At 39.1% G+C, this 14,792-nt stretch overlaps 1 pseudogene; it reads right to left on the reverse strand.

The window, feature by feature from the left end:
• Positions 1–295: 295 nt before the first annotated feature.
• Positions 296–14,185, reverse strand: LOC100020621 (ADP/ATP translocase 3-like; annotated as a pseudogene).
• Positions 14,186–14,792: the final 607 nt, after the last annotated feature.

The following is a 14,792-nucleotide window of genomic DNA, read 5'->3' on the forward strand; positions in this document are numbered from 1 at the left end:
TCTATCTTTTTAGCTCATTGTTCCTAACTAGATAGCAAGCTAGCAAAAAAACCTCAGTATTACATATCTCTATTTCTGTGTCTCCCTCTCACTCTCTCGTTATTTATGAAGTAAACATCTAAAACAAAGATATGTGGACACATTTGCCCCATGCCCAGAAAGAAAAGTTCCAGATGCCCTTGAGAACCCAAGAGAATAAAGAAGTTATAGCATTACTGCCTCAGAGTCTGTAGACTCTACAGTGTAGAGGGATGGGGGAGGGAGGCAAGAAAGGAATCAAGATTATAGCATCTGTCCCACACTCTTTATGTCCAATTAGGCCAAACAACCTAGCTTAGGAAATCCTCATTCTTTTCTTCAAAGCTAGACTTCTACACTCCCGATTTTGCATAGTTTCTCCCAGTCTTTCTATCCATATTTCCATGCATGTTCTATAGATCTCTCTCTTCAGGGTTCTCCTGCAAGTCTGACTTGGAATCATAGAATAGATTTCTTTTTTTTTTTAATAATCCAGTTATTACATCAGGAGTCTTAGAGTGTTCTATGTATTTATTGTTTTACAGCAGAATGCCCAACACAGATCATCCTAACTGACAAATAGTCAGCTGTGCAAAATAGTATATATAGTGCTTAAGTACAAATGGGAGATATGATTATTTTTCTTTAAATAAATTACTTAAAAATAAATTTATGGTCCTACAAAATAGCATTAAACTAGATGGTCTAAGTTGATCTGCCTCCTTGGACCCACAGTAACTGTTGTTTACCCAAAACCAATAGAATCAATATACTGAATCATCATCAATTCCATTGTGTGAATAATGGATCACAATAAATGAGTCCCTTTTTCAAAGAGCTTTTCCTGGCTTCTCTACAAGCATGATCTGGCCTGGATAAAAAGACAACAGGAATTTCTTGAAGGTCAATGGTCCAAAATGCTAAGTATGATTAAGTATTCTAAATGATCTACATTCGCTGTTTCCATTTTTAGGTAGGATGTACTTAGATTACTTTCTTCAATTCATCATACAGGACAAGTACAAAAGCTCTAGCCATGCCTCTAAGAACATTGGACCAGGCACCCTTGAAGAAAGCTTTGCCACCCTCATCTTTAGCAATCTTCATCCAGCAGTCAATTGTCCCAGTGCACATGATATCAGCTCCTTTGAGCCCAGACTGCATCATCATTCGCTGCCTTACTGTATGAAAGGGGTAGAAAGCCACACCTGCTACAGTAGTCACTGTTTGCGCAATCATACAATTTATCACAATATGAGTGTTCTTAGAATCTGCAAGCATCCCTTTTGCTATATCATAAATACCAAAGAAGGCTGCTCTATAGATGAAAATACCCTGTACTGAGACATTGAAACCTTGATATAAGCCCCAAATTCCATCAGACTTGGTGATTTTCACAAGGCAGTCTCCCAGGCCATTGAATTCTCTCTCAGTGCCAGATTTCCCAACATTAGCTACCAAGCGGGTTCTCACAAAATCCAAGGGTAGACAAAGCAGAGAGGAATGGCTCCAGCTACACCACCAGAGGCGAGATTACCAGCAAAATGCCTCCAAAATTGTGTGTGCTTGTCCACTCCTCCCCAAAGTGCCTGCTTATAGTTATCCTTAAAGGCGAAGTAAAGGGCCTGGATGGGGAAATATCTGATGGCATTTGCTAAGTTACCCTGCAGTTATGGGGGTTCAGATGTGTACCCCTGGGGTTCAGGAAGGATACCTTTTGCAAGAATGCAAGACTCCAGTTCCGGGTAAACATGGCTGCAATCTAGACGCAAATCACTTCCTCTCCCTGGCACCGAACGAAATAGACTACCTCAAAGGAGCATAAAAATCACCTTTGGAAGAACGGAGGGATTCTCCAACCCCACAGAAATTAAGGTATGTGGGGTTTGAACATTGCCACACTATAAGAAGGAGGAAAAGCTTGCACAAAAATGTGAACTGAGGTGCCCTTCCCCCCACCACCTCCCCCACTAAACCAGAGTAGGGGATCAGAGCGCTCACTGGGACGGTGAGTGAGTGAGGAACATCTCTGTCTGGGGGGGGCACACCAGGGTCCTTGAGATCTAAAGATTGCTAGGAAACGACCTCTCAGGGCAGTTTCACTGGAAAACTCTGTGCACTGGAGAGCGCACAAACTGCGAACAGCAAGGAGTCTCCAGAGTCTGTAAAAACTGCCTAAGGCCAAAGTGTGGCCCCTCACTGTAGTGGGGGGGGGGAGACAGGCTCCCTAGAAACTGACAGGGAAAACCAGATATCCACCCCTCAGAGCGGTTTTACAGGAGATTCCTGTGCATGTGTGAGAAGAAATCACACAGCACTGGGGCGGGCACTCTGAGAATAGGAGCAGGCACGCTGAGCACAGGGGCAGACAGGACCGGACGCACTGAACACAGGGACGACCACGCTAACAAACCTTGGAGGCTGGGAAGAACTAGTCTGAGGCAACCTAAATCCACAGAAAACCCTCCCATATCATCCAGATCTCAGTCCAAAAAGGAAAGGGGAAAATAAGCACTGAAGGGATGGCTCACCTGGCCCAAAATCAAGCCTCCAAGAAGAAAGGGAAAAACAGGGACTATTGAAAACTTCTATGGTGGGAGTACCCAAGAAAAAGAAGAGAAAGAGGATGAAATCCAAACAAAATCAAAACATGCCCTCCAAAATGGAAATTGTCCACAAGCTCTGGAAGAACTCAAATTGGAGCTTATTCAAAAGATGGAAACCTTCTGGAAAGAAAAATGGGAGAAAGAGATAAAATGATACACAAGACTTCACAATTGTAGAAAGAGCTGGAAGTCTCTAATAAAAGGGTAGAACAAGCTGAAAAACAAATCCAGTCCCTAAAGACCAGAAATAAGCAACTGGAAGACAGTGAACCTGAAAAACAGCAAGAATTAATAAGGCAAAGCCAAAAAATGAATGAATTAGAAGAAAACATAAAATATCTCACTGACAAGATGATAGACCAGGAAAACAGAGGACAAAGAGACAACCTGAGAATTATTGGTCTACCCAAAAAACCAGAGATAAACAAAAACCTCAATGCTATTCTACAGGAGATTATAGAAGAAAAATGCCCACATGCTCTGAAGCAAGGGGGCAAAATAGAAATAGAAAGGGTTCACAGAACCCCCTCTACACTAAATCCCCAAAAGACAACTCCCAGGAATGTAATTGCCAAATTCCAAAGCTTTCAAGCAAAAGAAAAAATCTTACAAGAAGCCACAAAAAGACAATTTAGATATAAAGGAATGCGAATCAGGGTCACACAAGACCTTGCAATTTCCACTCTGAATAACCGTAAGGCATAGAACATGATTTTCAGAAAGGCAAGAGAGCTAGGTCTTCAACCAAGAATCAGCTATCCATCAAAACTGACTATATACTTCCAGGGGAAAGTATGGGCATTCAACAAAATAGAAGATTTCCAAGTTTTTGCAAAGAAAAGACCAGAGCTCTGTGGAAAGTTCGATATCGAAAAACAAAGAGCATGGAATACCTGAAAAGGTAAATATGAAGGAAAGGGAAAAGGAAAAAAATGTTATCTTTTTCTTTTATTCAAACTCTCTTCTATAAGTACTACATTTATATCGATTTATATATATTAATATGTGAAGAAAATGTAATGTGTAACTCTCAAAAATTACATGCATCATTAGAGTAGTAAGAAGAATCACACATAGGGAACATTTGGGGTATCAAGATGATATGGAGAAAGAGGGGAATAGAAAGAAAAAGGAAGGGAGGAATCTTTGATGGTACTAAGATATACTCCAAGAAATAGGGGGAAAAACTAAATAGAATAATCTTTCTCACACAAAGATACACAGGGGAAAGGGAGGGGAAGAAAACTCCTATAAGAAGGAAAGGAAGAGAGTTTTTTAATAAACCTTACTCTCAGTGAAATCAACTCTGAGAGGAAAGAGCATCCAGATCCATTGGGATCTTGACTTCTATCTAATCCAATAGGGTAAGGAAGAAGGGAAAACCAAGGGGGGAAGGGGGGAGGGAACACAAAAAGAGAGGGAAGGAGAGGAAGAGGGAGAAAGAACAAAAAGGGAGGGGATAGAAAGGGAAACATATCAAGGGAGGGCACTAGGGGGACTGATTTAAAGTAAATCACTGGCTTAAAAGGTTATAGCTAAAGAAGAAAGGTCAGAATTAGGGGAGGATTTCAAAATGCCAGGGAGTCCACAAGTGACAATCATAACTTTGAATGTGAATGGGATGAACTCACCCATAAAACGTAGATGAATAGCAGAATGGATTAGAATCCAAAACCCTACCATATGTTGTCTTCAAGAAACACATATGAGGCAGGTAGACACTCACAAGGTCAGAATTAAAGGATGGAGTAAGACCTTTTGGGCCTCAACTGATAGAAAGAAGGCAGGAGTTGCAATCATGATATCTGACAAAGCCAAAGCACAAATAGACCTGATCAAAAGGGATAGGGAAGGTAAATATATTCTGTAAAAGGGAATATAGACAATGAGGAAATATCACTAATCAACACGTATGCACCAAATGGTATAGCACCCAAATTTCTAATGGAGAAACTAGGAGAACTGAAGGAAGAAATAGACAGTAAAACCATATTTGTGGGAGATTTGAACCAACCACTCTCAAATTTAGATAAATCAAATAAAATATAAATAAGAAAGAGGTAAAAGAAGTGAATGAAATCTAGAAAAATTAGAGTTAATAGACATATGGAGAAAAATAAATAGGGACAAAAAAGGAATACACCTTCTTCTCAGCACCACATGGCACATTCACAAAGATTGACCATACACTAGGTCACAGAAACATGGCATACAAATGCAGAAAAGCAGAAATAATAAATGCAACCTTTTCAGATCATAAGGCAATAAAAATATTGATCAGTAAGGGTACATGGGGAGCCAAATCAAAAATTAATTGGAAATTAAATAATATGATACTCCAAAATTGCTTAGTTAGAGAAGAAATCATAGAAACAGTTAATAATTTCATTGAGGAAAATGACAATGGTGAGACATCCTTTCAAACCTTATGGGATGCAGCCAAAGTGGTAATCAGAAGAAAATTCATGTCCTTGAGTGCATATATTAACAAATTAGGGAGGGCAGAGATCAATGAATTGGAAATGCAAATCAAAAAACTTGAAAGCAAACAAATTAAAAACCCCCAGGAGAAAACCAAACTAGAAATCCTAAAAATTAAGGGAGAAATCAATAAAATTGAAAGTGATAGAACTATTAAACTAATAAACAAGACTTGAAGCTGGTACTTTGAAAAAATAGACAAAATAGACAACGCGCTGGTCAATCTAATTTAAAAAAGGAAAAAAGAAAGGCAAATTAATAGGATCAAGGATGAAAAGGGGGACATCACCTCCAATGAGGAGGAAATTAAGGAAATCATTAAAAACTACTATGCCCAATTGTATGGCAACAAATGTGGCAATCTAGGTGATATGGATGAATATTTACAAAAATGTAAATTGCCTAGACTAACAGAAGAAGAAATAGATTTCTTAAATAATCCCACATCAGAAAAAGAAATCAAGCAGGCCATCAAAGAACTCCCTAAGAAAAAATCCCCAGGGCCTGATGGATTCACAAGTGAATTCTATCAAACATTCAAAGAACAGCTAATCCCAATACTATACAAACTATTTGACATAATAAGCAAAGAAGGAGTTCTACCAAATTCCTTTTATGACACAAACATGGTACTGATTCCAAAGCCAGGCAGGCCAAAAACAGAGAAAGAAAAGTATAGAGCAATCTCCCTAATGAATATAGATGCAAAAATCTTAAATTGGATACTAGCAAAAAGACTCCAGCAAATGATCAGAAGAGTCATTCACCGTGATCAAGTAGGATTTATACCAGGGATGGAGGGCTGGTTCAATATTAGGGAAACTATCCACATAATTGATCATATCAACAAGCAAACCAACAAAAATCACATGATTATTTCAATAGATGCAGAAAAAGCCTTTGATAAAATACAACACCCATTCCTATTAAAAACACTAGAAAGCATAGGAATAGAAGGGTTGTTCCTAAAAATATCTAAAACCATCAACTAATATCATCTGCAATGGGGATAAAGTAGATGCATTCCCAATAAGATCAGGAGTGAAACAAGGATGCCCATTATCACCTCTATTATTTGACACTGTACTAGAAACACTAACAGTAGCAATAAGAGAAGAAAAAGAAATTGAAGGCATTAAAATAGGCAAGGAGGAGACAAAGTTATCACTCTTTGCGAATAACATGATGGTCTACTTAAAGAATCCTAGAGATTCAACCAAAAAGCTAATTGAAATAATCAACAACTTTAGCAAAGTTGCAGGATACAAAATAAACCCACAGAAGTCATCAGCATTTCTATATATTTCCAACACAACTCAGCAGCAAGAACTGGAAAGAGAAATCCCATTCAAAATCACCTTAGACAAAATAAAATACTTAGGAATCTATCTCCCGAGACAAACACAGGAACTATATGAACACAACTACAAAACACTCTCTACACAACTAAAATTAGACTTGAACAATTGGAAAAATATTAACTGCTCATGGGTAGAACAAGCCAATATAATAAAAATGACCATCCTACCCAAACTTATCTATTTAGTGCCATACCCATTGAACTTCCAAAAATTTTTTTTACTGATTTAGAAAAAACCATAACAAAGTTCATTTGGAAGAACAAAAGATCAAGGATATCCAGGGAAATAATGAAAAAAATACAAAGTAAGGGGGCCTTGCAGTCCCAGATCTCAGACTTTATTATAAAGCAGTGGTCATCAAAACAATTTGGTACTGGCTAAGAGACAGAAAGGAGGATCAGTGGAATATACTCGGGGTGAGTGACCTCAGCAAGACAGTATATGATAAACCCAAAGATCCCAGCTTTTGGGACAAAACCCCACTATTTCATAAAAACCGCTGGGAAAATTGGAGGACAGTATGGGAAAGATTAGGTTTAGATCAACACTTCACACCCTACATCAAGATAAATTCAAAATGGGTGAATGACTTGAACATAAAGAAGGAAACTATAAGAAAATTAGATGAACACAGAATAGTATACATGGCAGACCTTTGGGAAGGGAAAGATGTTAAAACCAAGCAAGACTTAGAAAGAGTCATAAAATGCAAAATAAATCATTTGGACTACATCAAATTAAAAAGGTTTTGTACAAACAAAACCAATGTAGTCAAAATCTGAAGGAAAGCTACAAATTAGGAAACAATCCTCATAAAAACCTCAGACAAAGGTTTAATTACTCAAATTTACAAAGAGCTAAATCAATTGTACAAAAAATCAAGCCATTCTCCAATTGATAAATGGGCAAGGGACATGAATAGGCAGTTTTCAGATTAAAAAATCAAAACTATTAACAGGCACATGAGAAAGTGTTCTCAATCTCTTATAATCAGAGAGATGCAAATTAAAACAACTCTGAGGTATCACCTCACACCTAGCAAATTGGCTAACAGGACAGCAAAGGAAGGGAATGAATGCTGGAGGGGCTGTGGCAAAGTAGGGACATTAATTCACTGCTGGTGGGGTTGTGAATTGATCCAACCATTCTGGAGGGCAATTTGGAACTATGCCCAAAGGGCAATAAAAGACTGTCTGCCCTTTGATCCAGCCATAGCACTGCTGGGCTTGTACCCCAAAGAGATAATAAGGAAAAAGATGTGTACAAGAATATTCATAGCTGCGCTCTTTGTGGTGGCAAAAAATTGGAAAATGAGGGGATGCCCTTCAGTTGGAGAATGGTTAAACAAATTGTGGTATATGTTGGTGATAGAATACTATTGTGCTCAAAGGAATAACAAAGTGGAGGAATTCCATGGAGACTGGAACAACTTCCAGGAAGTGATGCAGAGCGAGAGGAGCAGAACCAGGAAAATATTGTACACAGAGACTGACACTGTGGTACAATCAAACATAATGGACTTCTCCATTAGTGTCAATGCAATGTCCTGAATAATCTGCAGGGATCTAGGAGAAAAAAACACTATCCATAAGCAGAAGACTAACTGTGGGAGTAAAAACACTGAGGAAAACCAACTGCTAGACTAGAGGGGTTGAGGGGATATGACTGAGGAGAGACTCTAAAAGAACACTCTGGTGCAAATACCAACAACATGGAAATGGGTTCGAATCAAAAACACTTGTGATACCCTATGGAATCACGTATCAGCTACAGGATAGGTGGGGGCTGAAGGGGAAAGGATCTTTGTCTCCAATGAATAATGCTCGGAAATGACCAAATAAAATAATGTTTTAAAAAAAAAAAAAGAATGCAAGACTTCAAAACTTAGCCTAAAACCAAAAAGAGAAATTTATTATTTTAGAGAGTAATGTTGAGAATGACCAGGATGATAGCAAGGTGGAACAGCAAGATGGGGAATAGTTCCTTGGGAGGACAGCATGAATGGAAAGGCTGTTCCCCCATGAGGACAGCATGGATGGAAAAGGCTGGCCTCCAAACAACATCAGTTCTGGGGATTTTATATTTTTTATAACAGAGAGTGTTAGTCACCCAGGCATTTGGCAAGGTGGGGTGATCATCTCTCTGGGGATATAAAGATTCCTTAGTTTTAGGGAACAAACATATGTCTGATAGGATCAAAGGATGGCCTGGGGGTGCTTCTCTCTTTCCATTTTAAATCTAGAGGACAATCAAAGGAAGATAGCCATTTCAGGACCCTAGAGGGGTCATTGGGTGTTTTTAGGCTCAGAGTCACAAGGATGCAAGGGAGTTTCCCTGATAATAGTTTGCCTGAGTTTCTGGGGGTACAAAGCCCATGTCATCTTCCCCCTCTCCTAATCTGTAAGGGAAAAGGGGCGATGGTTTCAGTATTCTGTAACTTCTTCAGAGCTGAGAATGGGTGTAGAGTTGTCCCTGCCTAACATTAGGAGAGAGAGGTATTGACCATAGGCAATTGTCCAGAGCTTCAGGCTGGGGTGGTTGCCAAGGTTATGGTGGCATCTGGCATCTGGGTGGCTCCCATGAGTGCTTTTACCCTAGGAGCAACTAGAGAGATGACAAGGTTACAAATGCAAGGTCCACATATCCCACAGGAGAGTAGCCAAAACTGGAGTGGTTGTGATTCTCCTTAACGCCTCAGGTCTTGGATATACCTCAGAGGCATTAAGACCTTGGGCTAGAGGCCTGGGGTTCTCTCCACTTTGGGATGCGTCATACAAATCCAATAGTTAGAGTGACCTACTTTGACTACTGCTTTCCCAAGTTGAATCAGAGAATTATATGTCCAGCTGGCTGGGTATGCATCATTTAAAACATAATAAAAGACCCAAAATTTAAGGAAATAAATAGTTATGATCAGGTAGTTAAGAGCTAAAGTAAAAGGGGTTAAGATAACAGGGAGGGAAAGGCTGTCGGCACAGGGTCTTAGGAACATGTCCTCAGGGAATGCCTGGGTCCTAGGTAGCTGGGAATCTGCTTGGATATGTGAAGGATATGTCCAGCGACTGCTTCCCCTGATTGGCAGACAGGTCACAAGGGGGAGAGTCAGCCCCTAAGTTAGAAGTGTAGAAACCAGGATTAGGGCAAACATTAGAACACCAGATAGAAACAGAGAAAATTAGTACAATAGCAATTGGCATTATACATTTGCATTTGGGTATCTTAGCCAACAGACTTCATCTTCAGAAATCATCTTCTGACAGGAATAGATCCCTTTAGGAAATTGGATTCCTGAGTTGCTTGCAGAGTTGGTATGTGATGTTTCTGTTAAAGAATATCCTTTTGCAAAGTACACATTAACTATAACATCTATAAACACTTGATTAACAATATTTTACAGATGAATTTCTGTACCCCAGATTCTGGGGAAAATTCAAGAAAGATTTGAGCTATATTTCCAAGCTCAAGATCCAAACTTCAACTGTGGTAAATTAAGGCTACAAATACAAGCCATCTATTAATACACTTCACCTACTTTTCAAAGTATGTTCCCTAACAATTTGGGAATTTTCAATTATTAACCTAATAAGTTGTTTAGGGAAATGAAAACTTTAATTTTACAATTTGCATTATGTGCTGATTATGGGAATTTGTCACAAAGGGAAAAGGCCCAAAAGGGAAAATATTTCCTCATGTCCCAAGGGTCACAGTGAGTGACTTCATGTACAAACCAAGGCTGTCACTGGCTCATGCCATCATTGTTTCACTCAAGGATTAGCAGCCTAGATGGTCAGAAGAGGTCCATTCACAGGTGAGCGCAGAATATGCCTCTATAACCATCCCAGGATATTCTCTGTCTTTTGTGTACTTTGTCACCATTAGATCCCAGAAGCCTTTTTTTTTTCCTTAAAGGACAGGTCTCGCCCATTACAGCTCAGAGAAATTCTGCTTATCAGCAGTCTAGAAACAAATTTCCATACCCTCAAACAAGATTTTCTGACTGTTTGCCCTCTCTAAGGATTCCTTAAAGCCTATGAGTCTACATTATAGCAATTATTCTTATATATTTTGGCAATAATTAATTTATCACAATTTAGTCACAAAACCTGAACAGGAATGTTGAATTCATTAGCTCTACAGTAAATACAAATCAGGGCTAGATCAAATCCTGGCCTTAGGCCATGTGAAGGAACTAAGACAAGATCAGTCAGGAATCTCTCTAAGGAATATTCAGAGAAATTCCAGAATTATTTGTGATTTTCCACATACATCAATTCTAGAAATTATCTCTAAGTTAAAAATCCAATTATGAGAACAGAACATCTATCTATTCTCTTTCATCTTCTCTCTCTCTCTCTCTCTCTCTCTCTCTCTCTCTCTCTCTCTCTCTCTCTCTCTCTCTCTCTCTCTCTCTCTCTCTCTCTCTCTCCCTCTCTCTCTCTCTTTCTCCCTTCAAAACCCTCTGCTTAAAAAGCAGAACACAACTTCCATTCTTCCTTCACAAACCTGCATATTCAAGCTTTATGGACTTTAGATCAAAGTCCCTCTTTCTTCTGAATTCAAACCCAACATACCTTCTCCACCTTCTCTGACTTGCTTTTACCATCATAAGTCACACAAACATTCTTTTGGTATCACTTCAGTTGCTAATCTGTAACCCAAAATAATTCTGATTTAAAGGATTACATTATTGAAAGACTGAATCTTTAGCATAGTACTCATCAGTTATAAATTTCAGTTCATAGAACAAATTGGTAAACTGAGGTAACCACTGAGTGTCGAACAAAATCTATGGTACAGTCCAGTTTATAAGGAGCTTTTGTTTACATCCAAACAATACTTAAAATACATATTTTAGCAGCAACTCACATAACATTTCAAAAAATTTTTTCATAAAGCATTTAGTATTACAGGATCTATTTTAAATTTAGAGATTTGAAACCTTTTAAGGAGTATAAACCTTAAAGCAAGTCTTTTGACAAGCAGGCTGATTATCTATTTTCGAGACCACAAAGTTAAATGTAATAATAAAGTTAGTCCAACTTTAATACACTAGGATGAAAACCATTGAGAAGAAAACCATTTGATAATTTTAAATAAAAACCCATTTTTGATAAGTTTAAACACTTAAAGCCATTTTCCCCCCTTTAAACCTCTTATGATAGAAAGATAGATAAGGATGGAACACAGTCTTCTTGAGGCTATGCTGCTAGAAAAAAATCCTGTTTTACAAAACTGATCCATGGCTTTTCTATACAAACTGAAATTTCACTGTCTGACAAAATTAAAATTAGGATGTTATTTTCTAAACCCATATATATACATGATCACAATTTGGAAATAAAATACCAATAAATACCTCTAATAGACAGATTTAAGCATTACTTCCTTTTGGCTAGCAGACAGGGAAAGGAGATTTATCAGGTCATCTTATCTATCCCTGTTTACCTCAAAACAGAAGATAATTAATAGGTTGTTCTACAAGTTGAAAAAAAAAACCTTAGTTTTAAAAGTGTAAGACATTTAAAAATCCCAAAAATTTGGGTGTCTCACCAATTGTCTCTCTGTTCAGAATCAACCCTCTTCCTCTCTGAAGCAGAGGAGGAAACAGAGGTCTGACCAGTGAACTGATAACTTCCTGGTGTCCTTTTCCCCAACTCTGCCTGGATTTCTTGGTGGGCCCTTGCCTTAAAATCCAAGTAAAGAGTAGAGTTTTGAGAACTGGGAGCCTAATGAGGGGATAAAGCTAATAGGTAAGGGGCTTCTGTCCATAAAAGATGTCCAGTTGCCACCTGGTGTTAGAATTTAGGGTATCAAAAAGCCAATTTCCTCGTTTTTTTCCTTAATGGTGCTCAGCTATTTAACATGAGAGAAAACAAACAAACAAAAAAAATCCAACTGAATTTTCTCTCAGGCTACTTAGACTTGATCTCTTCCCCACAGGAGAGGCCCACAAGCATGCTTCTCCCTTTCTCTTAATTGGGTTGACTAGTCCCTATCTGGCTTCACCTCAGGCTGAAAAAAAAAATTTTCAATTGTAAGTGGAAGATGGTATTACAATTTTAGGGTGCCATGGATAGGCCATGCCTCTTGCTTACCAAGGATGTAACGTGGCCAGTCAACATTACAAAAAAAAAAAAATTAGTTGCTTTTTCTTTAAGCTGTTTAGTGCCAATTTTTTTCCAATTTTTAAGTATACACCCCAAAGGGGAATCTCAGGGTATGCTCTGTCTCTGTCCCATTTAGATACAGAATGGCCAATTCCACACCAGAGGGTCAACAACTATGCATCCACAGAGGTTGCCCAACCAAGAGCACTTAGTTTAACACTGAGGTAAGCACTCAGTTTAACACTGAGGCAAGACTTCCCACACACCAGAAAATCTTCCAGTATCAGAAGGGGAAGCCAATAGACCCCAAATCCAGTGGCCAAACTGATCTCTAGGGCCAATGGAAGAGAGAGCACGAAAGAGTTCCCACAAAGATATCCCCCAAAAGATGGGGGTTTCAGGAGTCAAAGAAAAGGTTCCTTCCTACCTGAGAAGCTGTGTCCTCATGGATGATCTGGGATACAGGAGTAGCTTTCAGGAGAGCCAGAAACACTGGGAGCCAAAATGTTATGGGATTCAGATGTGTGCCCCTGGGGTTCAGGAAGGATACCTTTTGCAAGATTGTAAGACTCCAAAACTTAGCTTAAAACCAAAAAGAGAAATTTATTATTTTAGAGAGTAATGTTGAGAATGGCCAGGAGGATAGCAAGGTGGAACAGCAAGATGGGGAGCAGTTCTATGGGAGGACAGCATGAATGTAAAGGCTGTTCCCCATGAGGACAGCATGTATGGAAAAGCTATCCTCCAGACAACATCAGTTCTGGGGATTGTAAAAATAGACTTGAATCCAGGACTTCAATCCCCAGAAGTCCTTGCTTGACTTCCCCGGAATACTTTGTAATCTCACTGAATTCTCACCTGGACCGAGAGCAAAATCATTATTTAGAGGGTCTCTGCCCACAGCAGGCTTTCTTCTTCTTCCCTGTTTCCACTTGCAAGGAGGTGTGTCTCTTTTCGTAATGTAGGTGAGTTTGTCTAGGCCCCTAGGCCTAGACATGTGCTTTCTTATTCTGATTTCTTTAAATCCTTAACCTTCAATAAACCTCATAAAAATAATACTCCTTGCAGAGAGAACTAATTTCTACCTGCCTCAGTTCCCCAAAATTTTAATCCTTACAGGATTTTATACTTCTTACATCGGAAAGTGTTAGTCACCCAAGCATTTGTAAAGGTGGGGTGATCATCTGTCTGGGGACATAAAGATTCCTTAGTTTTAGGGAACAAACAGATGTCTGATAGGATCGAGGTGTGGCCTGGGGGTGCTTCTCTCTGTCCATCTTAAATCTAGAGGACAATCAAAGGAAGATAGTCATCTCAGGACCCTAAAAACATTGGGTGTTTTTAGCCTCAGAGTCATGAGGATGCAAGGGAGTTTCCTTGATAATAGTTTGCCTGAGTTTCTGGGGATACAGTGCCCATGTAGCTGCCAGAAGGAAAGCATCCCTTGTTCCTTTGGAATTCGGACTATTCAGTCTGTAATGCCTGTGTACTGCTTATCTGCAGCAAATTGTAGCTTGACTCTCTTGATGGGGGCCACCATGGTCTTGGAAATAGTAACGGTGATGCCACTGGCCAAAAAGTCCTTGGCAAAGGAGATGTCCTGTTCTGTCATCATTACAGAGGGGATAGGTGGTGGAATTGGAAACAGAAAGCCAGTGAAAGAGGGATGAAAGCTGGGGAAGGCTTTGCTGTAGGAACAGACCCTTGCTACAGCTGGGACCAAAAGGAGCCATAGAATAGATTTCTAAAGATCGCCTTGAGGGCATGTTCAATGGAGCATCTAAATGTTGTTTGTCCTCTGGCATTGTTCTCTTTTTAATTCACTCCAGGGACTTGTTCACACCTCATAAAGTAATAATGGCCAGATTTTTACAGTTAGTTCAATACTTCATTATCAGCCCTTTTTCTGTGACTGCAGGGCTTTCAAAGAAACATTTGAAAAGGTTCTTATTGAATAAAAATTTACCTTTTCTTGGTAACTCAAGATGATTGATTAATTTGACCACCTAGTCTTACACCCCGCTCCAAAACTGATATTTTGAGTAGCTCCTGAAGAATATAGTGCTAAACTCCACACAGGTTGCTGGGTGGGGTGCTTTAAGTTAAGGATTCTTTTGTATCCTCCTTCACTTCTCAGAGTTGGCTTCAATTAAATTCATTAAATATTTATTTAGTGCCTACTAATCTGGCTTCAGAAACTCTCCTCCCTCCTACTATTA

This window comes from Monodelphis domestica, chromosome 3 (assembly GCF_027887165.1).
Source record: "Monodelphis domestica isolate mMonDom1 chromosome 3, mMonDom1.pri, whole genome shotgun sequence".
In the NCBI taxonomy this organism is placed as follows: Eukaryota; Metazoa; Chordata; class Mammalia; order Didelphimorphia; family Didelphidae; genus Monodelphis; species Monodelphis domestica.